The sequence below is a fragment of the Suricata suricatta genome, chromosome 5, assembly GCF_006229205.1.
Source record: "Suricata suricatta isolate VVHF042 chromosome 5, meerkat_22Aug2017_6uvM2_HiC, whole genome shotgun sequence".
In the NCBI taxonomy this organism is placed as follows: Eukaryota; Metazoa; Chordata; class Mammalia; order Carnivora; family Herpestidae; genus Suricata; species Suricata suricatta.
In genome coordinates, this window is record NC_043704.1 from 70,680,963 (window position 1) to 70,701,236 (window position 20,274).

The 20,274-nt window shown below is 41.7% G+C and overlaps 1 long non-coding RNA gene across 1 annotated transcript; it reads left to right on the forward strand.

The window, feature by feature from the left end:
- The first annotated feature begins 346 nt into the window (after nt 1-346).
- On the forward strand, nt 347-1,689 carry LOC115291839. The gene is made up of 2 exons (XR_003908697.1): nt 347-512; nt 1,306-1,689. It is a non-coding gene; the product is annotated as an uncharacterized LOC115291839 (long non-coding RNA).
- The last annotated feature ends 18,585 nt before the right edge of the window (nt 1,690-20,274 follow it).

Here is a 20,274-nt window from a genome sequence, read left to right on the forward strand (position 1 = left end):
GAGAAGGATCATGCTGCTGAAAAAGAACATAAGGGAGAGAGAAAGGACACCAGGGTGCTGCCTAGTTCCATGGAATAGAATCCCCCTTAATACTCTCACCTAAACATTTTGTAATCCCTTCCTCTTCCAACATCCTGCTTCTAAATGGGGTTTGTGTCTCAATTAGTTTTACCTAATTAAAGTGAAGCATTAAAAAAAAGTGATGGCAAAAATAATAAAAATAATAGCTTCTACTACCCAAGCATGGATTCTAGACATGGGGCTTGATCTCGTGACTGTGAGGTCATATGAGCTGACATCAAGAGTTGGACACTTGAGTGACTGAGCCACCCAAGTCCCCCAAGATTTGCTCTTGTTTTGCTATGCTGAGTGACAATTGTCAGTGCATCTTACTTGAATGAGGTGTGTTCTGGGGACATGGGAGAGAGTGCTGCTTTGCATACTGTAAGTCAAGGTTGACCCTTCTCCTGTGACTGTTAAGTAAACCCCCAAGCCCAGTTGCTGCATACTGGGTAAGTGCCTGTCTTCTGAGTTTCTTAGAGGGCAGAGAGGAGGGAAATCCCAATGATAAAACAAAAGAAGTGACTCTCAGGGGGATAAAAATGTTCTTGGGCAGCCTAAATGAAACTCTTCATGTCCTGGTGCTGGTACCTTGCCCCCAATCCCAGCCAGTTTATGAAGTTTTGAGCTACTGCTACAAGCCTCAAAATCCAGCCTCCAAGGCTAGAAGATTAAGGAGATGCCCTGAGGGTTAAGGCCCTTGGCAGGTGTCTTGGTCAAAAATATGATCCTGGGTTCACAAGGAGTGTTTTAGATGTTCCAAGACCAGACTAAAGGAACAGACCAATTCTAGAAGGTCTTGGCCTTTGAGAGCAGAGGTCATAAAGTGAGGGTGTCCTGCTCATTTTTCTTCAAACATTTAAGAAATATTTATTAGGTACCTACTAATTGTGCCAGAAAATGTTCTCTGTCCTGGGACATATCAGTAAACTAAATTTACAGACAGAAGTCTCTGCCCCATAGGCTTACATTCTTATGGGAATGGATGAGATCCATGAGTTTTCAAAACTTCTTTGTTACTTCCCGTCTTGCTCCTGTCGTCTCCTCTGGAGATAATCTGGGAAAACCAGATGAGACTCATCACACTTATGTTGGGCTACCTAGGAAGAAGTCATATGATGGAGAAGGGCTGCTATGGGTCTGAGATTATGCACAGGTCTGAATTGTCTAGTGATACAGAGAAACCAAAGGAACCCCAATGAAAACTGCTTTCTTCACTCCTTTCCCTGCTTCTGTTCTTGCTAGGATCTGCATCCCAAACCCCTACAGAGGCCTCACAGAACAGGTAAAGTATGACCTCCTTCTAAGGTCAAGGAGTTAATGATCTCTTTGGAGTCTTCCAGCACAATAGGTAACATCTAAGGAGTGACTGGTTAGTGTGATCATGAACCTGTTTTCCAAGACCACTGACTCATCAAGACCTGGCTCCAGGGCATAAATGTCCTATGAAGAACATTTAAACACTCTCTTTTTCCTGGATGACTGAGAAGATATGTGCACCAGGCCACAATCTTCAGTAAAAACCCAGACCCCAAGTACGAATGAAACTCACTCACCTTTCCAGAAAATCTCTAGGACACTCTGTATCTGCACTCACTCCATGTCCTCAATAAACTCTACTTTCACTTCCTCTTGCCTCACCTTTGATTTCTATCTATCTTGTGCAAAGCCAAGGACCCTCTTGGCTGGTCCTGTAGTACCTTCCCTGGATCCTTGAACCTGGCCAGCTGGTATCATCTAGGATTTTTTTTTTTTTTTTACTGCTTATTCTCACAGTATGTGAATCGCATTGTCTCACCAAGAATGACACAAGCTCCATTTTAACTGATGAAGTTAGGGCCTGAGGCCTAATATGGCCAACATTTTATAAGTCTATGGACCAACCAACAACCCCAGACTTTTCTAGTCACCCTCCTTGCATTTGCAAAGCTGAACCAAGAAATTAGCTTTGACCCGGGTCTTGCAAACCTCACCCTTGTAAACAATTGCCAGAGACTGCCCAAGAGTCTGGCTGCACAGTCCAGAGTGAAGACATAAACTTTAGGGAGCAGAGTCTAGTTAATTACAAAATTAATTACTAAATTATTATTTCTTTTTAGAAAGAAATAGAGTGTGAGTGGAGGAAGGGGCAGAAGGAGAAAGGGAGAAAGGGAGAGAGGAAAAAGGAGAGGGGTAGGGGGAGAGAGGGAGAAAGGGAGGGATGGTGGGAAGGGGGAGAGAGGGAGAGAGAGAGAGAGAGAGAGAGAGAGAGAGAGAGAGAGAGAGAGAGAGAGAGAGAGAGAGAGAGAATCTTAAGCAGGCTCCATGCTCAGGGAGGAGCCTGGCACTCAGGGTTTGATCCCATGACTCTGGGATCATGACCTGAGTCAAAATCAAGAATCAACAAACTGAGCTACTCAGGTGTCCCCTAAATTATTTCTTGCATAATTATTTATCAAGTACCCATGGTTTAGGTACTAAGTATGTAAGGGTGAACTTTAATGAATAAAGAGTCTAGTCTTCATGGAACTGACATGTTATTGAGGGTGTGGGAAGGGTGTGTGATGGGTGTGGAAAGGGAGAAAAGGTAGACAAAGATGCTCATCAATGCCTTCTACAAATAGCACTTTTCAAATTCCAGTGTGCAGTCCAATTGCTTAAAGAGCTTATTGAAGCAGATTGCTGGGCTCCATGCCCAGAAACTGATTCAGTAGGTTTGAGGTAGACTTAAATAATTTGCATTTCTAACAAATTCTCAGGTGATACGACTTAGAATGTAGTTTGCCCAAATTATAGAAATCCAAGGTCACCGCTGATAAGATGAAGGATTCAGTATCTTGCTTGTTCTTCTAAGTTTGGTGATCTTTATGAAAAGCACAGAAAAGCGAATTCTTGGTCCCTCCCCTAAAGGCAAGTTGTTCAGCTAATGAAAGAAGGAATTACTTAAATATGTAGAAATGACCATGTGTTCTATGTTAAAACCTTGAAGGAATTAAGTGTTGATGAGAAATAATTTTGTTGACTGAGCTAAAGGTGTTTGGAATTACAATATTCAGTGTTATGAGTTAGAGTTCTTATGCTTTTGGTATGAGCATAAATAGCAATGTGTACCAAAATCTTTATTATTTTTTAGTGTTTATTTATTTTGAGAGAGGTGGGAGGGGCAGAGAGGGAGGGAGAGAGAGAAAATCCCAAGCAGGCTCAGCTTCCAGCGCAGAGCCACTGATGCAGGGCTCGAACCCATGAGCTGTGAGGTGACCTGAGTCAAAACCAAGAGTTAAATGCTCAACTGACTGAGCTACCCAGGCATTCCATACCAAAAGTCTTTACAATAATACTTTTAATTCAGTAATTCCTCATTTGAAAATCTGTATTAACAAACTGATATGCAGTAAGAAATAATAGATCTCTAGGGCACCTAGACACTCATTGGACTAAGCATCCAACATCTCCTCAGGTCATGATCTTGTGGTCTGTGAGTTCCAGCCCTGCTTTGGGCTCTATGCTGACAGCTCAGAGCCTGGAGCCTACTTAGGATCTGTGTCTCTCTCTCTCTCTCTGCTCCTCCCCTGCTCATATTTTCTCTCTCAAAAATGTGACATTCTTGTGATAAAATATACATAACATTTTGAGTGTACAGTTCAGTGGTATTAAATACACTTACATTGTTGTAAAACCATCACCTCTATCCATCTCCAGGAATTTTTCATCATCCCAAACAAAAATTCTGTCCCCATTAAACAGCAACTCTCTATTCCCCTCTCCCTCCAGATCCTGATAAGCACTGTTCTAGTTTCTGTCTCTGAGTATATGACTACTCCAGGCATATCATGTAAGTGAAATCATATGATACTGTCTTTTGTGACTGGCTTATTTCACTTAATATAAGGTCTTCAAGTTTCATCCATGTTGGAGCATGTATGTGATGCCGCATTCAGTAATCCATAGGCTACCACTAAATACAAAGTCACTTATAGTGAGCCTCATGATTGTGAGATTTTTGCATATTTGTAATTGTGAATTGCAATGCTAAAGGTAAGTCAAATCTGAAGTATCAAAACTATTGTCTTTTGGGCTGACTTTGGTGGGTGTGACCTGGTGGAAGGCATGTTAGTTTAGGCTGGGGAAGTGACATTCATGAGGACTGAAAAGTGGAGACCCACACAACACAAATGGTGACAAGAAGCCAATTTACCTGGCTATGCTCAGGAGCCTGAGCAGGGCAACCCTGAGAAAAACACAGAAGATGCTATGGTTTGAATGTTTGTGTTACCCCAAAATGAATATTTGAAAATCCTAATGCCTGATGTGATTGGTATTAGGAGGTGTCCTTTGGGAGGTGCTTAGGTCATGGGGGCAGAGCCCTCATGATTGGGTTTGCTGCTCTTATAAGATAGTGCTCCCCTTATAAGAGAGATCTCAGAGAGATCCCTCATCCCTTCTGCCATCTGGATACAAAGAGAAGTGTGTGACCTGAGCTCAGACTTCCAGTCTGCAGAATCATGAGAAATAAATTTCTGTTGTTTGTAAGCCACCCAACCTGTGGTATTTTTGTCAAAGCAGCCTGAATGGACTGAGACAGATGATAAAGGCAAAGATTGAGGGGCAAAATGTACACATAAACAGTTTCAGCATTGTAAGAGATGCCATTTCAAGCCAGAGGGAATTGAAGCTGAGATGAGACATACTCAAACTGTTGTTCAGAGCAAGAGGCACTACCGGCTTTGCAGTCTGGATGGCAGGGGGCCAGGACAGGCAGACAGGAGAGGCCCTTCCAGCTGGGTACCGATGGGCTCAAACTTGCCCGGTGAGGCTCACTGAGGCACCCACCCTCTACAGTGCCAATCAGGATCTGTTGCGCAGACTGCATGCCCAGCTGAGAGAAAGACACTGAATGCAACAAAAGGACACTGTCAGAAAATGGAGCAGTCGGGAGGTCAGAAAGAAGCAGAGCCTGAAGAGCCAAGAGAACCTTGCTTTTATGACCATTGCTGGGCATGGAAGCAAAGGCAAAACCCAGAACAGATTCTGCAGCCTAGTTGGTGAGTCATGCCCTGAACAGTGACTGGAGTCAAGAAGCTGGGGTGGGGGTTTACCTGCCTAGTCTTGTTTTGGTTTCTTGATATTTTCTTCACTGTTGTGCGGAACCATAGAGTAAGAAAGTCGAAGGAGCCGAAAGCAGATGTGAAGAGGAAGGGCTGGTGTTTAAGAAGAGATCCAGGGGGGGCAATGGGATGCTCCCCTTTTGTTTCACCCCAACCAGCACAAGGATATAATCCTGGCCTGGGGCATAGCTATCAGATGGACAGGAAAAGGCAGACTCAGATGAAGGGGAAAAATCACAAGATTAACAAAACATCTCACAGGGTGAAGGACTTTGGAAGTCACCCAAGGTCAACTTCCTTTCTAAAGAAAATGATTACTAACATTCTTAAGGAAGGCTGTTCTAACTGCTCTCAGTGTAAGTCCATTAATCCCCTCCAGAGTCTTAAGGACATTATAACCCCTGTTTAGAGATGAGACAACAGAGGTTAGGCAGCCTGCCTGAGGCAGTAGATGGTGAGGGCTGAATCTGGATCAGAACCCAGACATGTGCTCCATCCAACACCTGTAGGTTGGCCACTAAGCAATTCTACTCTCTTTTTGCTATGAGTATTTCTAGAGTCCAACTGCCTGGTGAATTTCTGTTCCCACATTCCTCCATTTGTGCACATTAAGAGTCTAAAAGACAGAGAAAAATATTTCTTTCTGTTCCTATGCAGTTTCCTTTTGGGTGACTAGGGCCTCTTTCTTGTTCTCTGTTGTTTTTCTAACCTTCTGCCCGGGCCCGAGCTCAGGAGCCCATGCAGCTTCATCCTATCATATACCATCGGTATTCAGGCTAGCAAGGGCCCATCTACCCCTCATGTCTGAGATTGCCAAGTCCCCTTGTCCTGGTCCTCAGATTCTTTCTTTTTTAAATTTTTTAAAAATGTTTTTAATATTTACTTTTGAGAGACAGAGAGATAGAGCACAAGTCAGGAAGGGGCAGAGAGAGGGGGAGAAACAGAATCTAAAGCAGGCTCCAGGCTCTGAGCTATTAGCACAGAGCCTGATGTGGAGCTCAAACTCACGAACCATGAGATCATGACCTGAGATGAAGTCAGATGCTTAACTGACTGAGCGACCCAGCCGCCCCCTGGTCCTGCTATTCTTAACAGCAGAAGGGCCATTTAAAAGATAAGGCTCTGTCTTGCTAATATTCCTTACCCTCGTTAGAAGAAAAGTAAATAAGGATCCAAACAGTCTGAAACTGGGGCTCTCCAGGATGAAGATGAAAGTGCTAGGTACACTGAAGAAGTATATTTTTATTTAAGGCAATTTTAGGAGTTCAGGTCTCTGGTTGGCTCAGAAGGGAATTATAAACTCTTCTTTGCCATCAGCAGCCTTCAGAATTCATATTACTGGTGCTGGGAAACCAAACACATCCAAAATGGGTAGCACATGATTCCAGTGGGTCTAGGGTTGTCCAACAGATGTGCTGGTATGTATGCATTTGAAGCTTAGCAAGCTGTTGCCCTAAGATTCTTAGAACAGTTGAGTATGTCTTTTTGTTGAAGTCCTCCTCCTCCTGTCAGGAATGAGAATGGAAAGAGCAAGTAGATGAGACAGGGATAGAGAACTCCAAATGACTGCATCTACCCCAATAGCAAGAACTCTAGTCCTCAAAACTTTCCTTACATTCCGCATAAATACACTTCCTATAGATCAAGTCTGCACTTTGAAGCCTACTGCGAAAGGGCCTTCTGTTCCCAACGACAACCCTTTCTGAAGGAGAAAAAAAAATCCCTCTTTCCTTCGTGTGTGTGTGTGTGTGTGTGTGTGTGTGTGTTTGTGTGTGTGTTCATTCTACAATGCCACTTTCCAGGCCTCCATCATCCTGATCATCCTGCTCTGATTTACTCAAGTTTGCCAAAATACTTTTTAAAATATGGCACCGGGAGTTGAAAGATTATTTCCTCAGAGTAGTTATGCTGCACACATAATATCTGAACAAGGAGTAGACAAGAAATGGAAGTGAGTTTAAGGAAGTAAGCTTGAGGACTGGAAAGATGGTATTGAAAACTGCACATAGTGGTTCAGATGTAAGATAATTTGGGGGTGGCTATGTTTCCTGGTGGGAAACAGGAATTACAGATCTGAAGGGAGAAGAGATTAGGACCAGAGGTATGAAGTCTTCAGCCTAGATGTAAGTAGTGGTAGCTAATCCAATGAAGAAGGGGGCAAACTCCCATTTGTAGAGGACAAGGATGAGGAAGCTGTGCCAGATATTTTCCCAGTGTTAATGCCATCTAGTCTTCACAATTTTGTAAAGAATCAGCCATCTGGGTGAGGCTGATAAAGGTTAAGTAACGTGCCCAGGGCCACCCAACCACTAAGTGAAAGGGCTGGGACTCTAAGGGAGTGTGATGGGAGCCTCAAGAATTCGTTCCCAAACCAAAGGAGTTGAGTATGAATCACTAACGAGCACGAGTGCATGGAGGTTTCCTAGGTGGTCCATGGACTAAGTACAGATTTAGTGCTTATGAAATAATAAAGTTTACAGTTTTCTGGGAAGCTGGATAGCACCGAGCTTAATGGTTAGGAACACATACTGTAAAGAGACTTGGCTTCAAATCATAGCTTTGCCCTTTGCATGATGTGCATTCATGGGAATATTTCTCTACTTTTCTACCTTTAGTTTCTTTGTCTATAAAATGCTATGAATAATACCAACTTGTAGCATTGTTACAGGACTAAATGAGATCTTGTTTGTAATGGACATTTTCATATATCTCTGTAATTAAAATATATGTAAAGAGTATATATGAGAAATGCTTATGTAATAAGCTTTCAAAGATAGCTATTTCTAGGCAAATTATTCATTTTTCCTTGGCACTCAACATTGAGCCCCTTTTTATTTTTATTTTACTTAATGTTAACTCAAAAAAATTTTTAATGTTTATTCAGTTTTGGGGGGGTAGGAGCAGAGAGAGGGAGGCATAGAATTCAAAGCAGCATCCAGGCTCAGAGTTGTCAGCACAGAGCCCGATGCAGGGCTCTAACACAAGAACTGTGAGATCATGACCTGATCCAAAGTCAGTAGCTTAACTGACTGAGCCACCCAGGTATCCTGAGCCTCTTTATAAAATGGAGAATGAGGGGCCCAGGAGTGGCTCAGTCGGTTAAGCATCCGACTCTTGATTTCTGCTCAGGTCATGGTCTGATGGTTTGTAAGTTTGAGTCCTGTGTTGGGCTCTGCACTGACAGTCTGGAGCCTGCTTAAGATTCTCTCTTTACCCCTCCTTCCTTCTAAATAAATAAACTTTAGAAAAATTAAAATGGAGAATGAGGGGTGCGTGGGTGGGTCAGTCAGTTGAGTGTCTGACTTGATTTTGGCTCAGGTCATGATCCCAGGGTTGTAGGAGTAACCCCTGTGTTACTTAAGATCTCTCTCTCTCTCTCTACCCCTTTTCCCTCCTCACACTCTCTCTCTAAAATAAAAATAAACAAATTATTAAAATATATCCAAAAAATGGAGAATGAGTGTGGTAGATTATAATGTGTCATCTTGTCTTAGGTTGAGCTACTTTTCCAAAAATTCCCTTCTGTGTGTGGGTTTCCAGTTAGGATGATCCAAGAGAGATTCTTGTGGCAGAGATCCTTGAGACTGAGGGCAGAAGTGAGGTAACAGCCACTTTTGTAGCTTACACACACCGTCACTTATTTGTTGGCGCACCTTGCTGCTGTGAGGGAGCAGTCAGCCCTCGGCGGCTCCAGCCTCCCCAGAGTCCTCCCCTGGGCCTCTTCCAGCATCTCTGGCTCCTGCACCAGGTGCCAGGTGTGTGTTTAGCTCTCCAATAAGGGTCCTGGCTTCTGCAGGACAATCATACCATCAAGTTTGGAGACAACAAAGACTGTCACGGTTTCGTTTCATTTTTAGGTTCTACCTTAGATGGAGCTTCTCTCCCCTGCTGCCTGCCTGCTGACTACAGTTATCTCCTAGTTGGGGTTGCCAGATTTAGCAAATAAAAATATAGGATGTCCCGTCAGATTAATTTCAGATAAACAACAAACACTTTTTTAGTGTATGTTTATCTGTAATTCACATCTGACTGGACATTCTGTTTTTGTTTGTTTGTTTTTTGGTTGCTAATTCTGGCAACCCTAAGAGTGGAAGAGTAAGTGTTTAGAGAAAGGATTGCTGGTCGGAATCCAATTGAGGATAGTGACTGAGTTTACAATGACACCAATTAATACCCACGTGAGTGCTTTTCTCCAGCAGGGCTCAGCTGCCCAGGTGCAGGTAAGGCCTAGATAACTGGGTTCATTTGGAGTTAGGATTTTATCAGGTGGATGTTGGTAAAAAGCACAAGAGAGTTTAGGGCAGAAGTTTGCAGACTTGAGTTTGCCACAGCATCACTCAGAAGACTTTGTCAGAACGCGGGGCTCTGAAGTTTCTGATTCAGTAGGTCTGAGGTGAAACCCAAGAATGTGCATTGCTAATGAGTGCAGCTGGTCTAGGGACCACACCTTAAGACCCACCGGAGTAGAATGAAATGGGGGACCATGAGATCTAAAAGTAGGTAAAGGGAGGGAATGACAATGGAGGGGCTGATGGGCAGAGTGTATTTGTTCCTGGTCTTCACAGTGGGCAGAAGACTGGTGACTTTGGAGGGGTTGTTTGTTCCACTTCCTTCCATCTATTCTTTGCTCTAATTTTGACTATATATGTACTATCCCTGTCCTTCCTCTAACACTGGCAACTGTCTCCTTTAATCAGGGAATTTTTGGGGACTCTGATGTCATGACACTGGTGTCCAGTGTGATCAATGAGAAGCTGGGCACTAAAACAAATGCACTGATGGAGGCAACACCACCACAGAGGTGCAGAAGTGAAGGTCACAAAGTAACAAGATCCCACACAGAGACCTGCAGGAAGAGAGGATAAGAGAGGAAAGAAAATGGAAGGGGGAAGAGGGAAGGAGGACATGGAAACGAGAGAGCACAGTTCACAAGAAACAGAATGCATGAAGAGAAAAGCAAAACCCAAACAAAGAAAACTGCACAGAGGAAAAAGAAGTACAAATAACTGCCTCAGAGAGGTATCCCCAAAGGACTGAGTGATGAAGGAGAACAATGGGGCATAAAGAGCCACAGGAAAGAGGAATATAATCTTGTCATCTAAACTGTGTGTTCTGGGACTGTTTGATCATGTCTACGGTATTCATCCTATATCCTATTAAAAGTGCACTACAGAGAACAAAATCCCCAAGTTGAGGGGGCTTGAGTGTACAGGTGCAGGTGTGTCATTTTTTATTCTATGCTTTATTACTCATGCTGTGTTTCCTTTTGCATGTCTCATTTACAATGGTCTGGCAAGACTGTGAGGACCATCACCAACATCATCATCATCATCACATCATCATCATCATCATCATAGGAGTAACACGATACTGACAATAATAGCTATTATATGCCAGTCACTATCCTCTTTCACATATTTTATCTCAATCAGTCCTTCCTTCCTTTCACACACCCATTAGACTGGCAAATCCTCCTCCTCTTTCAGATGAGATGTGAAGCCAAGTCTCCTCCCTGCATCCTCCCACTTGCCCAGTATTAACAGTCAAGGTCTCTTATAATTACATTTCTAAAATCAGGAAGGGACACTTCACCTGGAGATATAAGGGAAGGCTGGTATGGAATGTCAGGAAATGTGAGGTTGGAGAAGACGTGGAAATTTCTTACGTCAAAAACTTATCTGGGGGCGCCTGGTTGGCTCAGTCGGTTAAGTCTCCGGCTTCCGCTCAGGTCAGATCTCACGTTCGTGGGTTCGAGCCCTGCGTCAGGCTCTGTGCTGACAGCTAGCTCAGAGCCTGGAGCCTGCTTCCGGTTCTGTCTCCTTCTCTCTCTGCCTCTCCCCCTCTCATGCTCTGTCTGCCTCTGCATCAAAAATAAATAAAACATTAAAAAAAACTTATCTGAAATTTACTCTGATTTTCCACATTCTTCTGTAGGGTGTAGAAATGAGGGGCAAGGGAAGACCTTTAGGAACTGTTCATACCCCCTACTTTGAAATCACTGTGATAGAAAGTGTGGCAGAGTGGATAGAGCTCTATGGAGTACAGAAGGCACAGCAAGGGGATGCTGGAGTGATTTGGGCCAGGACTGAGTAGCTCCTAAAAAAGGGAATCTCTAAAAGCAAATGTCAATCACAAGCAAGGGTTCCCTTTTCTAATATACATAACGCACTTACTTGCAAATCAGTAAAAAAAAAAAAAAGGCAAATACCTCTTGTGGAAAAATGGTCAAAATTGAATATATTAAAGAAAAAATACAGGTGATTAAACATGTGGGGGAAAAAACGTCAACTTTATAAGCAACCAAGAAAATGCTAATCGATACAGCAAATCCCCTATTATTCGGCAAAAAAATTTTTAGGTAATATTCATTGCTAGTGACTGTGTGGAGAAATGAGTAATTTTCTCCACTAGCGGGCAGTTCACTTATATGTATGCACGTTTACTTTTGCTTTTTATTTTTTTATTGAAGTAAAATATACAAAAAAAATTTACCACTCAGGTATTTTAAGTATATAGTTTAGCAGCGTTAAGCACATTCACATTATTGTGCCACCATCACCATCATCGATTCCTAGCACCTCTGTTACCATCTCATACTGAATCTCTACCCACTGAACAATAGCTCTCCATTCCCCCCTGTGTTCACATTTTCATATGATTTATTATTCAGTTCAATAATTGCTCTTCTAAGAATTTATCCTGAGAAGATAATCAGAGAAATGTGAAAAACATGCATGTACAAGGATGTTCCCAGCAGAAACAACCTATATATCCATCAATAAGGAATTGGTAAAATAAATTATGCTAATCAGGTAAATGGAACATAATGCAGTCATTAAAAATTATGATATTGATTATGTACATTATCAAGAAGACGTGCCCATGATCTATTTCATGAAGGACAAAGATGATAAAAATAGGATATCATGACTCCATTCTATAAAACTGTGTTTATGTGTGTCTGTTGTACTTCATTCTATAGAAAAATACTTGATCCCAGATTGAGGTGATGTCTTGTTTCAGTTGATTAGGAAATATATTGTTCCTTTGGCACAGATGAGTGAAATTTTCAAATGTATTTGGCTAAGCAAGGTAGAATATCTCACCTGCTTGTCTTCTGAAATACAGTCAGAAATAATATAGTGGCACCCGGCTGGTACATTTGGAAAAGTTTGTGACCCTGGATTTCAGGTCATGGGTTTAAGCCCCACATTGGGTGTAGATATTATGAAAATTAAAAAAATATATCTACTTCTGAAGGAATATGATAGGAATTATATCAGATTGATTGACTAGAAAAAGCCTTCCCTCCATCTATTGTTGCACATTAGAACTTGAGCAAGTTGTAACAGATTGTGATGTTGCAATAGTCTTTAATGGGCATAGGTTACATTGTCTTTAATCGACCTAAATTTTTAAAAATGTTTGTTTATTTATTTATATTAATGTTTGTTTATTTATTTATTTATTTATTTATTTATTTATTTATTTATTTATTTATTTCTGAGAGAGAGAGAGAAAGAGTGTGAGTTGGGGAAGGGTAGAGAGAGAGGGAGACCCAGAATCCAAAGCAGGCTCTAGGCTCTGAGCTGTCAGCACAGAGCCCAATGCGGGGCTCCAACCCACAAACCTGAGCCGAAGTCAGATGCTTACCTTACTGAGCCATCCAGGTGCCCCAGTGTTTATTTTTGAGAGAGACAGAGACAAAGACAGAGACAGAGTGAAGGCAGGGAAGGGGAAGAAAGAGAGAGATATACACAGAATCTGAAGTAGACTCCAGGTTCTAAGCTGTCAGCAAAGAGCTCATCACGGGGTTTGAACTCATGGACCACAAGATCATGACCAGAGATGAAGTCAGACACTTAGCCAATTGAGCCACCCAGCTGCCCCTCTTTAGTTGACTTAGAATGCATTTCTTTTCATGTTGGGTTCAGCAGGAAAATAATGTACAGGAAAATAATATTATCTAATTTTTACAATAATACCCACCTAAAATGGCAACGAATCCTATCTGTCTAAGAGAGAATGTGATAGTTTTGTTAAAAATGGATAAATATCTCTATTCAATAAAGGAGATACATACTGCCTTTTTTTTAAAGGAAATATCAAAGTTTTGTAAAATCATGGGTCCATTTGTGACCACCTAAGATCAGTCAGCTTATTTCCCAAGCATACTCTGTGATATGTCATTCTATACATTTTACAAATAGTAGGCATATTTTTCATTTTATGCTGTCAATGGAAATTGCACTTGAAAGTAAAGATGTCTTTTGTTACATTTCAGCCTATAAGATAAACTTCCAGTATATGTATATGTAAATTATATTTAGTAAATTAATTTTAGTATGAATGAAAATAAATCAAATCATATACATTTGGAAATATTAGCATTTACTTTTTATCAAATGTTATACAGCTTTTAAACTCTGATGTGCCCTTTCTGAGCAAAACTATTAAACATAACAATGAAACAAAAAATAGAAGTAGTTGTTAAAAATAGGATCCCATGACCCCATTATAGAAATCTGTGTGTATATGTGCATATAAAACTATGAAGATTTAAAACAATTATCTGAAGGGGTGTTAGTCAAATTAACAGTGACTTTTGTGTGTGTGTGTTTGAACATTTATTTATTTTTGAGAACAGAGACACAGAGTCTCTGCTTACAGAGGAGGAGCAGAGAGAGGAGGACACAGAATCCAAAGCAGGCTACAGGCTCCAACCTTTCAGCATAGAGCCCAGTGTGGGGGCTTGAACCCACAAACTGTGAGATCATGACCTGAGCCAAAGTCGAACATTCTACTGACTAACAGTGCCTTTTTTGAGAGGTAAAGTTTTCTTTCTTTCTTCTTCCTTCCTTCCTCCCTCCCTCTCTCTCTCTCTTTTCTTTCTTTCCTTCCTCTCTCTCTCTCTCTCTCTCTCTCTCTCTCTCTCTCTCTCTCTCTTTCTTTCTTTCTTTCTTTCTTTCTTTTTTAAGTAGGCTCTACACTTAGCATGGGGCTTGAGCTCACAATCGTGAAATTGGAGAATCCATGCTCTGCCTACTGGGCCAGCCAGGTACCCTCTTTTCTTAATTGTCTAAATTTTTACAAGGGCACTTTGTTTTTATGTTTGGGGGAAATAATTTTCTATTACAGGGAAAATTATTACTCTAAGACTAAAATGCTTTTGAGTACTTCCCTGAAATCACCAAAGCTTTATAGCCATCACTCCATCCATCCACTTGCCCCTTCCTCTCTCCTGAAAAGGATTCACTGAAATTCTTATGTATATTTCTTCCCTTGCTTGGCTTAGCTTTTTTTTTTTTCTGTTTATTTTTGAGAGAGAGAGACAGGAACAGAGTGCAAGTGGAGGAGGGGCAGAGAGAGACGGAGAACCAGCCTCCAGGGTCTGAGCTGTCAGCATAGAGCTCAACACAGGGCTCAAACTCAGGAGCTGTGAGATCATGACCTGAGCCAAAGTCAGACACTTAACCAACTCAGTCTTCCAGGCACCCCTTAACTTAGTTCTGAAAAAGCCATGTCCTATTTTCTTTTTCTTTACCCTACTGGTTTTCTCTCTCCTCTTTCTATTTATCTCTTCTGCCCTGGTGAATTCTAGAATAATGAGGCCCTGCAGGCTGGATTCACAGGTATCCAAGGCTGCCCTCTGTTGAGATTCATTTTTTTTAGTTTATTTATTTATTTATTTTGAGAGAAATGAGAGAGAGCATGGGCGAGAGAGAGTGGAAGAGGGACAGAGAGAGAGAAAGAGAATTCCAAGTATGGGCACAGAGCCCAGTGGGGGGCTTGATCCCACAAACCATGAGATTATGACCTGAACAAAAATCAAGAGTCGATGCCTAACAAGCAGAGCCACCCAGATGCCCCTGTTGGGGCTCATTTTTGCCAGTGTGTTCTCTAAGGGGGCAGTGGTTCTTTCCACTTTCCTGGAGAGCTGTGGAGACTGACCTTATCATCACTTCACAGAGGTTAGGGTGGTGGTAGTGGTAGAAGGTGGTGTGCAAAGTAAGCTTCTGGCTGAATACTTTGTATGTTCAAAAAGGATGAACATGGAGAGCCAAGATGGCGGAGAGGAAGGGAACTCTGTAAACTTCGTCTGCCCCATCTATCAAACTGAGGACATTACTCTCATCTGCAAGAGCAGAAGGAAAAATACAGACTCCAGAAAGAAGACAACCTCAAAGATACCTCAGTGAGTGAGTGCGAACCAGGGAGATTGGAAAACGGGCCAGCCTGAGACAGGCAGGGGAGGTGGGAGCCCCAGCCCAACACGGGGCAAGCGCACGGAGCCCGAGAGACAAAGGGAAGAGACAGAGAAAGTGAGCACACTCATAATACTGTCTCTGGGGAAGAGATAAAAAAAGTTTAACGCAGTTAAACTCTGACTCCATATATAACTGCTGGGCATCACGAATCCCGAACCCAGGTGGCACAAGGGAAAGAACAGCTTCCAGCCCTGCGCCATCCCAGCGGGGAGTCAGCAGCCCCAGCGGTGGCCCTAGGGGCACTTACTTCAGCCTCAGCTGCGGGGGTGGGAGCATGCACCTAATTTCCATGGCGCATCTCACCTCCAGATTTGGCTCCCCAAATCCCAAATCCCGGGTGCCAAAGGGAAAAAATAGCCCTCACCCCAAAGTGATTCCAGCAGGGAGGCTGGGGCTCGAGCTTCCGCTGTAGGAGCTCACAGCTTATTTCTGGCGCCTCGGGCAGCAGCAGCGCGAATCCCAGCCAGCCCCAAGAAAAACTCATCCCTACCCCAAGACGATCGCGATCCCAACTGGGAGCTGGGAGTCTGCAGCGGTGTCTGTGAGGGCGTGCACTACACCTCCTGCTGCGCACCTCACCTCAGGCAGCACACCTTGCCTCAGGCAGGGGCAGCACAAATCCCGGCCTGAGCCAAGAGACACTGATCCCTCTCCCTAAGAGACCAAAGCAAGTACATCTCATCTGTGGTAGCAGAAAAGTGCATGGACTAGGACTTTGAACTGAGGCGGGCCTGGAAAATACAACTTGGCTCAGCTGCGGCACAAGGAGATCGGACTCAGCTGCGTAGTTCCAGCGGAGCTTGGCGTGCTACCATTCTACTCTCTGCAGAAACCAAGTTGAAGCTTCTGAGAGCAGCCTCCGAGACCTACCACACCAAACCACGCCTATTCACAAGGGGGAGCTGCTGCTTTTTTTTCTTTTCTTCTTTCTTTTTTTTTGTACTTACTTTTTATTATTACCTTTTTTACTTAATTTTTTTTAATTTTTACTTTTTCTTTCTCTTCTCTCCCTCTTTTTTTTTCTTTCGTGAAATCCAGATATATTCTCCTGTATCTTATCCTTATCTCTCCCCTCAAATAGTCATACACTTTTAGACTGTCCATTGTCCTTTGTTGTCTCTGATCCCTTTTATTATTTTTTTTCTTCTCTTCTTTTCATCTCTTTCCTCTCCATTTTCTTTCTTTTCTTTCCCCCTTTTAATGTGTTTGTTTGTTTGCTTTGTCTGTGTGTTTGTGTGCTTCTGTTCCCTCTGTGTTTGTCTGTCTGTTTTCCTTCTTAGGGCTACACCAAGAAACAAGCCAAAGTGTGCATGATGGCGAGTCCCAAATATCGCAGAGTAGGAAAATAAAATATTCAAAGGCACAACAAGAGAAACTGAGAGACACCATTAAAAGAATATTTCCTGAAACGACAGGCCCTGGAGAGTCAATAAGCCTCCTTTAACAGGCCAATATTAACAGGTGCACAGTGCACAACGAGCTTTTTAAAGCTGACAAGAGACAGAAAACTAGCAAAAATGACAAAATGAGGAATTCTCCCCTGAAGAACCTCCAAGAACAAGTCACAGCCACAGAATTGCTCAAGTCAGATCTAGACAACATACCGGATCAAGAATTTAAAAAACCTGTCATAAAATTAATCGCTGGGGTTGAAAAAAGCGTCAAAGAGGCAACTGAGACAATGACTAGGCACTTTGAAAATAGGTGTGATGAGTTAAAAAAGGCTATAAATGAGGTGAATAACAAAATGGAGGCAGCCACCTCAAGGGTTGATAAGGCAGAGAAAAGAATAGGTGAATTAGAAGATATAGTTATAGCAAAAGAGGAAGCTGAAAAAAAGAGAGAGAAATTGATCCAGGAGCAGGAAAGGAGAATTCGAGACCTGAGTGATACAATCAAATGGAACAATATCTGTATGATAGGATTTCCTGAAGAGGAAGACAGAGAGAAAGGTACTGAAGGGATACTAGACCAAATTATAACTGAGAATTTCCCAAATCAGGGAAAAGAAATAGACATTCAAATTCAAGAGGCACAAAGAACCCCGTTAAGACGTAACTTGAATCGACCTTCGGCATGACATATCGTAGTGAAACTGGCAAAATATAAAGATAAAGAGAGAATTCTGAAAGCAGCTAAGGAGAAAAGGGCCCTCACTTACAAAGGGAAACCTATCAGAGTGGTTACAGACCTATCTAATGAAACTTGGCAGGCCAGGAAGGAATGGCAGGAAATCTTCAATATGATAAACAGAAAAAAACATGCAGCCAAGAATCTTTTATCCAGCAAGCCTGTCATTCAAAATAGAAGGAGAGATAAAGGTTTTCCCAAATAAACAAAAATTGAGAGAATTCATGACCACCAAACCAGCCCTACAAGAAATCCTAAGACGGACTCTATGAGGAAAATGTTGCAAAGAATACAAGGTGCCAGAGACATCACTATAAACATGAATTCTAGGGAGAACACAATGACTCTAAACCCACATTTTTCAATAATAACACTGAATGTAAATGGACTGAATGCTCCAACCAAATGACACAGGGTAACAATGGATAAAAAAACAAAATACATCTATTTGCTGTCTACAAGAGCCTCATTTTAGACCTGAAGTTGCCTTCAGGTTGAAAGTAAAGGGATGGAGAAATATCTTTCATGTGACTGGAAGCCAAAAGAAAGCCGGAGTAGCCATACTTATATCAGACAAACTGGACTTTAAAGTTAAGGCAGTAACAAGAGATGAAGAAGGACACTGTATAATAATTACAGGTTCTCTCCATCAGGAAGAGCTAACAATTATAAATATCTATGTGCTAAATTCAGGAGGGCCCAAATACATAAAACAATTAATCACAGACAGAAACAATCTTATTGATAAGAATGTGCTAAATGCAGGGGACTTTAATACTCCACTCACAGCAATGGATACATCAACCAGACAGAAAATCACTAAAGAAGGACCTGAACGACACACTGGAACAGATGGAACTGATAGATATATTTAGAACTCTGCATCCTGAAGTTAGGAAATTCACCTTCTTCTTGAGTGCACATGGCACATTCTCCAAGACAGATCACATACTGGGGCATAAAGCAGCCCTCCATAAATATAAATGAATAGAGATCATACCATGCACACTTTCAGATCACAATGCCATGAAACCTGAAATTAACCACAGGAAAAACTCTGGAAAACCTCCAATAATGTGGAGGTTAAAAACCACCCTACTAAAGAACGATTGGGCTAATCAGGCAATTAGAGAAGAAATTAAAAAATATATGGAAACAAATGAAAACGAAAATACAACAATCCAAAATCTCTGGGACACAGCAAAGGCAGTCCTAAGAGGAAAGTATATTGCAATCCAGGCCAATTTCAACAAACTAGAAAAAGTGCAAATTCAAAATCTAATAGCGCACCTACTGGAACTAGAAGGGAAGCAGCAAGAACACCCCAAACCCAGCAGAAGAAAAGAAATAATAAAGATCAGGGCAGAAATAAACAATATAGAATCCAAAAGAACAGTCGAGCAGATCAATGAAACCAAGAGTTGGTTCTTTGAAAAAATAAACAAAATTAATAAACCTCTAGCCAGGCTCCTCAGAAAAAAAAGAGAGAGCACTCAGATAGACAAAATCATGAATGAAAAAGGATCTATCACAACCAATCCCTTAGGAATACAAGCAATCATCAGAGATTACTTGAAAAATTATATGCCAACAAACTGACCAACCTAGAATAAATGGACAAATTCCTATATGCACATGCACTGCCAAAATTCCAACGGGAAGAGATAGAAAGCATGAATAGACTAATAACCAGTGAAGAAATAGAATCTGTAATCAAAAATCTCCCAACAAATAAGAGCCCAGGGCCAGATGGCTTCCCACGGAATTCTACCAGACATTTAAAGCAGAGCCAATACCCATTCTTCTCAAACTATTCCAAAAAATAGAAATAGAAGGAAAACTTCCAAACTCATTCTACGAAGCCAGCATCACCTTGATACCCAAGCCAGATAGAGACCCAGCAAAAAAAGAGAACTACAGACCAATATCCTTAATGAATACAGATGAATCCTTAATGAATACAAAAATACTCAACAAGGTACTAGCAAATAGAATTCAAAGCATATAAAAAGAATTATCCAGCATGATCAAGTGGGATTCATTCCTGGGTTACACGGCTGGTTCAATATTCGCAAATCCATCAATGTGATACATCACATTAACAAAAGAAAGGATAAAAACCATGCAATCCTGTCAATAGATGCAGAAAAAGCATTTGACAAAGTATGGACCCTTTCTTAATAAAAACCCTTGAGAAAGTCAGAATAGAAGAAACTTACCTAAACATTATAAAAGCAGATTATGAAAAACCCACAGCTAATATCATCCTCAATGGGGAAAAACTGAGCGCTTTCCCCCTGAGATCAGGAACACGACAGGGGTGTCCATTCTCACCAGTGTTGTTTAACATAGTGCTGGAAGTCCTAGCATTAGCGATCAGACAACAGAAGGAAATAAAAGGCATCAGAATTGGCAAAGAAGAAGTCAAACTTTCACTTTTCACAGATGACATGATACTCTACATGGAAAGCCCGGCAGACTCCACCAGAAGCCTGCTAGAACTGATCCATGAATTCAGTAAAGTTGCAGGGTACAAAATCAATGTACAGAAATCAGTTGCATTCCTATACATCAATAATGAAGCAGCGGAAAGAGAAATCAAGAAACTGATCCCATTCACGATTGCACGAAAAGCCATAAAATACCTAGGAATAAACCTAACCAAGGATGTAAAAGACCTATATGATGAAAACTATAGAAAACTTATGAAAGAGATTGAGGAAGACACCAAG